We start from the raw sequence: 6963 nt of genomic DNA on the forward strand, positions 1-6963 counted from the left end.
GTGTTCTAGGCCAGGAGTACACATAAGATGAGGTGGGGGGGAGAGAGGGAGAGAAGGAGAGACGGGGAGGATAGAGAGAGAGGGAGAAAGAGAGGGAGAGGAAGAGAGGACAGAAGAGAGAAAGGAGAGAGAGACAGAGACACAGAGATGAGACAGCCTATAATCCAGCAATTCCACTACTGGTTGTCTATACAAATGAAACAAAATCAATATAGCAGAGATATCTGCACCCCATATTCACTACAACAGTAGCCACTTCTATTTACTGCAGCAAGTGTTTATAATTGTCAAGATACGGAATCCACATAAGTATCCACTGATGGATGAATGGACAAACAACAATGTATTCATGCACGCAAACACACACAGGATATAGCTTCTCCTTTATGAAGAAGGAAATCTTGACATTCACTCAAATGTGAATGAACCAATAGACACTATGCTAAATGAAAGAATCTAGGAACAGGAAGGAAATGCCACACAATCAAGTCACATATGGAATTTAAAAGTAGAGCTCATGGCAGCAGAGAGTAGAGGGTAGGTTCCCAGGATCCAAAGAGGATGGGGAGCCATTGCTTAAAGGGCAGAAATCTCAGTTAGACAGGATGCTGTATTATATAACATGCTCTCTAGAATTGATAGCAATGGATTTCGTACTTGAAGGTTGCTAAGAGAATAGATTTTAAACTATTTCAAACTATTCCACAAAATAGAAACAGAGGAATATTGCCAAACTCACTCTATAAGGCCATAGTCATCCTGATACCTAAATCACACAAAGACTCAACAAAGAAGACGAATTTCAGACCAGTTTCCCTTATGAACATTGATGCAAAAATAATAAAATACTCACAAACTGAATCAAAGAATACATCAAAAACATCATCCACTATGATCAAGTAGGCTTCGTCCCAGCGATGCAGAGATGGTTCAATATATGAAAATCCATCAATGTAATCCATCATATAAACAAACTGAAGGAAAAAAGTCACATGAGCATCTTATTAGATGCTGAAAAAGCCTTTGACAAAATCCAACACCCCTTCATGATAAAAGTCTTGGAGAGATCAGGGGTACAAGGTACATATCTAAACATAATAAACGCAATATACAGCAAGCCAAAAGCCAACATCAAATTCAATGTAGAGAAACTTAAAGCAAGTCTGCTAAAACCAGGGACAAGACAGGGCTGCCCAATCTCTCCCTGTCTATTCAATATAGTTCTTGAAGTTCTAGCCAGAGCAATAAGACAACTGAAGGAGATCAAAGGGATATAATTGGAAAGGAAGAAGTCAAAGTATTGTTATTCACAGACGATATGATAGTATACGTAAGAGACTCCAAAATTCTTTTTTTTTTCTTGTTGTTGTTTTTGGGTTTTTTTGGTTTGGTACTTCAGCACTTTTATTTTTCTTTACACAGTGATGTGTTGCTGGGGCCTAATGTTCTCACTGAACAGCAGAAAAACAAAATTTGTCATTTCTTAAAGAATTGAATGCAAAAAACCTTATATAAATTAAAAGGATGAATACATTTACTGGTGTCAATGAAAATAAATGTTCCCTATTTGAGTCAAGTAACAACCTATGTCAAACAGAAGGGGAAAAAGCAAAAACAAAAAAACAAAAAAGAACATGGAAACTGGGCCCTAAGGCTCGGACTTCCCACTCTCGTAGACCAGCAAGATGGAAGTGGTAACTGGTTCAGGAACCCTTAGCAGACTCAGGAAACCCTGGAATTCTGCTGTCAGTTAACACCCTGCACAGATCATCACTATTTGGTGCTCACACGGATCCACCAGGCTGGGGATTTCTCATCCACAGTGTGCTCTCCTCAGTTACCAAGGGCCTGAGCCACATGGCTAAATCAAGATATGCACAGGGTGTTAAACATATACCAAGGGGACAGTTAGCTTGAATACAAGGTCAAAACTCAGCAACAAGTGCTACGGTCCAGTGCTGATACCAGATACAAGCTTCAAGTTTGTATTTCTTTTCTTTTTCAAAGGCTTATTTATTCCAGCTTCATGAGACTAGATGAGGTGTGCACAGTTGCCTGGGCAAGTCGATGCTTCACATCAGCTCATGCAGCAGATGCCTGGCACCTGCTCAGTCCTTCTACGATGCAGTGAGGGTGGATGATGGGAGGGGCTGGCTTGTCATACTCCTGCTTGCTGATGCACATCTACTGGAACGTGGACAGTGAGACCAGGATGGAGCTACCAATCCCAACTGAGCACTTGCACTCCAGGGGAGCAATAGTCTTTCTTCTTTTCCTTTTCCTTTTTCTTTTTTATTATTTATTTTTTATTAGATATTTTCTTTATTTACATTTCAAACGTTATCTCCTTTCCTCATTTCCCCTCCGAAAACCTCCCTATCTCACCCCCCTTCCCCCTGCTCACCAACCCACCCACTCCCACTTCCCTTTCCTGGCATTCCCCTACACTGGGGTATTGAGCCTTCACAGGACCAAGAGCATCTCCTCTCATTGATGTCCCACAAGGCCATCCTCTGCTACCTATGTGGCTGGAGCCATGGGTCTCTCCATCTCTACTCTTTGGTTGAGTCCCTGGGAGCTCTGGGGGTACTGGTTGGTTCATATTGTTGTTCTTCCTATGGGGCTACAAACCCCTTCAGCTCCTTGGGTCCTTTCTCTAGCTCCTCTATTGGGGACCCTGTGGGAGCAATAACCTTAATCTTCATTGCGCTGGGTGTTACCCCTCTGCATCCTGTCAGCAATGCCTAGATACATGGTGGTACCACCAGACAGCACTGTATTGGCACACAGGTCTTTGCCGATGTCCACATGATACTTTATGATGGAGTTGAAGGTCTCATGGAAGTCACAGGACTCCATGCCCAGTAGGGAGGGTTAGAAGAAAGCCTTTTAACACCAAAATCACTCATTGCTGGTAGTGATTACCTCCCCATCAGGCAGCTCATAACTCTTCTTCAAGGAATTGGAGAATGCTGCAGTTGTATTTTTGCTCAAAATCCAGGGCAACATAGCACAGCTTCTCCCTAATAAACAACTTCGCTCTCAGCAGTGGTGGTAAAACTGTAGCCCTGCTCAGTCAGTATCTACATGAGGTAGTCTATCAGGTCCCCACCAGCCAGGTCCAGATGCAAGACGGTGTGGGGAAGGGCGAGTAGCTCTTATAGATGGGCACTGTCACCAGAGTCCAGAGACAATGCCAGTTGTGTGCCCAGATACGTACAAGAACAGTGCTGTCTGAATGGCCATGTACATGACTGGAGTATTAAAGATTTCAAACATTATCTGCTTCGTCTTCTCTCTTTGGACCCCAAAAATTCTACAAGATAACTTCTATAGCTGATAAACACCTTAAGCAAAGTGGCTGGATACAAAATTAACTTTTAAAAAAAAAAGTCAGTAGTTCTCCTTTATATAAACCATAGACAATCCAGACCCAGAAAGAAATTAGGGAAACAACACCTTTTACAATAGCCACAAATAATATAAAATATCTTGGTGTAACTCTAAGCAAGCAAGAGAAAGACATGTATGACAAGAACTTCAAGTCTCTGAAGAAAGAAATTGAGAAAAATTTCAGAAGATGTAAAGATCTCCCATGCTCATGGATTGGCAGGATTAACATAGTGAAAATGGCCATTTTACCAAAAGCAATCTACAGATTCAATACANTTCCCATCAAAATTCCAACTCAATTCTTTACAGACCTTGAAAAAGCAATTCTCAACTTCATATGGAAAAACAGAACAGCTAAATGAAACTGAAAAGTTTCTGTAAAGCAAAGGACACCATCAATAAGACAAAACAGCAGCCTACAGAATGGGAAAAGGTCTTCACCAAATATATCTAACAGAGGACTAATTTCCAAAATATATTTAAAACTTTCATGAAAGTATACACTAACAAACAAAATAATTCAATTTAAAAATGGGGTACAGAGCTAAACAGAATTCTCAGCAGAGGAATCTCTAATGGCCATAAAGCACTTAAAGAAATATTCAGTATCCTTAGTCATCAGGGAAATGCAAATCAAAATTCCTTTGAGATTCCATCTTATACCTGTCAGAATGGCTAAGATCAAAAACTCAAGTGACAGCGCATGCACTTGAGGATGTGGAGCAAGGGGAAGGCTCCTTCATTGCTGGTGGTAGTGCAAATTTGTACAACTACTTTGGAAATCAACTTGGCAGTTTCTCAGACAACTTCAAATAGTTCTACCACAAGACTCAGCTATACCATTCCTGGGCATATACTCCACCGTACCACAAGGACACTTGCTCAACTCTTTATAGCTGCTTTATTCATTATACCCAGAAACTGGAAACAACCTAGATGTCCCTCACCAAAAGGATGAATTAAAAGAATGTGGTACATTTACACGGTGGAATACTACTCAGCTATTAAAAACAAAGACATCATGCAATTTACTGGCAAATGGATGGAGCTAGAAAATATCATGAGTAAGGTAATCCAGACCCAGAAAGACAAGCATGGTATGTACTCATTTATAAGTGGATATTTGCCATAAAGTACCACAGACTGAAGAGAAGCTAAGTAACAGGGAGGACCTAAGGGAGGGTTCTCACTCAGAAGGGGACGTAAACACGGGAAGCACATGGAGGGAGGGAATTGAATGGGAGAGGGAGTGAGGAGGGGAACAGGGACAGGGATCAGGTAGAAGGGAGAGAGGGCTGAAAAAAAGAGTGGAAATATGGGAGGGACATCTCTAGGACAAGCTGGAAACCTGGGAGTGGGAAGCCTCCTGGGAGCCAATAGGAGTGTCCATAGATGAGAATCTTAACAGTAGATATGGAGACTAAAGTGGCCACCTCTTGTAGCCAGGCAGGACTTTCAGTGAAGAAAGGGAGACACCAACGCACCACAAAACCTTTAGCCCCAAATTTGTCCTGTCTATAAGATGTGCAGAGATGAAGATGGAGCAGTGATCAGTGGTGGCATATGCCTTTAATCCCAGCACTTAGGAGGCAGAGGCAGGCAGATTTCTGAGTTTGAGGCCAGCCTGGTCTACAGAGTGAGTTCCAGGACAGCCAGGGCTACACAGAGAAACCCTGTCTCAAAAAAAACAGGAAGAAAAAAAAAAAAAGATGGAGCAGAGATTGAGGGAACAGTCAACCAATGACTAGCCCAACTTAACCCAACCCACACCTTTGCAGAGAACCAACCCTTGACACTATCTATGACACTCTGCTATGCTTACAGACAGGAGCCTAGCATAACTGTCTCCTGAGAGGCTCTACCCAGCAGCTGATGGAGACAGATGCAGAGACCCACAGTCACCCATTAGGAGGAGCTTGGGGAGTCTTGTGGAAGAGTAGGAGATAGGATTGGGGAGGCAGAGAGGTCAAGGACACCACAAATAGGCCTACTGAGTCAACAAACATGAGCCTGTGGGGGCTCACAGAGACTGAACCTCCATCCAAAGACCATGCAGTGGCTGGACCTAAGCCCCATACGCATCTGTAGCAGATGTGCAGCTTGGTCTTAATATGGGTCCCCTACCTAACAACTGGAGCTGGGGGTAGGGGGTTGTCTCTAACTCTGTCACCTACCTTTGGATCCCCTTCACCTAGCTGGTCTGCCTTGTTGGACCTCACATGGAAAAGATATGTTTAGTCCTGCTGTGATTTGATGTGCCAGGGTGGGTTGGTGCCCGTGCGGGACTTCTCCTTCCTTAAGGAGAAGCGGAATGGGTGATGGGGGAGGGGCTTGTGAAGGTGGGACTGGGAGGGCAGGAGGGAGTAGAGTTGTGATAAGGATATAAAACCAATAAATTAATTAATGAAGAAAAAAGTTCCCACCACACACACACAAAAGGAATAACTGTGGGGGAAATAAATATGCTAATCACCTTAGTTTAATCATTTCACTATGTATATGTATAACAAAACATATATATGCTTTTTTTTTCTTTAAAGTCAGGGCCTTGTGAGGTCCAGACAGGCCTTTAATTCACTCTGCAGCCAGTGATGGTCCTGACCCTCTTCACTCCTCAAGAGCTAGGATCTCAAGCATGTTCCATCACTTCCAGCTTAATATATGCAATTTTAATGTGGCAGTTATACCTTTTAACAAAGCTAAGTAAAATCTTAAAATAAAAATATTACCAAGAGGGTGCTGTAAGCATTCCCAAGGTGCAGCTGGCTTTGCCAAGAAATGCTACACTGTATCCAAGTGTGATTACAACCATCCAAAGCCAATCAAAAGATTTTGATGAAAATGTCAGTGGGGAGAAATTGATTGATTTATAACTGTTTCCTCTGCTTAGTGTAATCTATCAAATTACCACAAGCTCCATATCATAATTAATTTTCAATTAAGAAAATGTTTAGCCAGGTGATGGAAGCACAAAAGCAGGAGTATTTCTATGAGTTCGAGGCTAGCCTGGTCTACAGAGCAAGTTCCAGGACAGACCAAACTGCAAAGAAAAACTCTGTCTCAGGAAATAAGCAAAAAGGAATTTTAATTTTATTTTGTGAGGCTAGAGAGATGACGCAGAAGTTAAGACCACTGATTATTCTTCCAGAGGACCTGAGTTCAATTCCCAGCAACCACACAATGCCTCACAACCATCCGTAATAGGATTTGATACCCTCCTTTGGTGTGTCTGAAGACAGTAGCAATGTACTCATATATGTAAAATAAATAAATAAATCTTTTTTTAAAACGTGTTTTAACATAGTAGCTTAAAACCAGAGTGAACAAGTCGCTTTTTTAAGAAAAGCAGGCTGCCGTTGACATCTGCTGCTTGTGGTGTGCATTCCACCTAATTTCACTGAGACACTTTTTCTTTCTAATTTTTTATAAGGATCTATTGGTGTTTGACCAAGCCTGCTCAGTCAGTCAATCAGTTCTCTAGCACAGGAGTGAGGATTAAAAAGAAAAAAGACAGGCCGGGCATGGTGGCGCACGCCTTTAATCCCAGCACTCGGGAGGCAGAGGCAGGCA

At 42.2% G+C, this 6963-nt stretch overlaps 1 pseudogene; it reads right to left on the reverse strand.

Moving 5' to 3' along the window:
- Positions 1-2077: 2077 nt before the first annotated feature.
- LOC110319409 lies at positions 2078-3294 on the reverse strand (annotated as a pseudogene).
- Positions 3295-6963: the final 3669 nt, after the last annotated feature.

Source organism: Mus pahari, chromosome 3 (genome assembly GCF_900095145.1).
Source record: "Mus pahari chromosome 3, PAHARI_EIJ_v1.1, whole genome shotgun sequence".
NCBI lineage: Eukaryota > Metazoa > Chordata > Mammalia > Rodentia > Muridae > Mus > Mus pahari.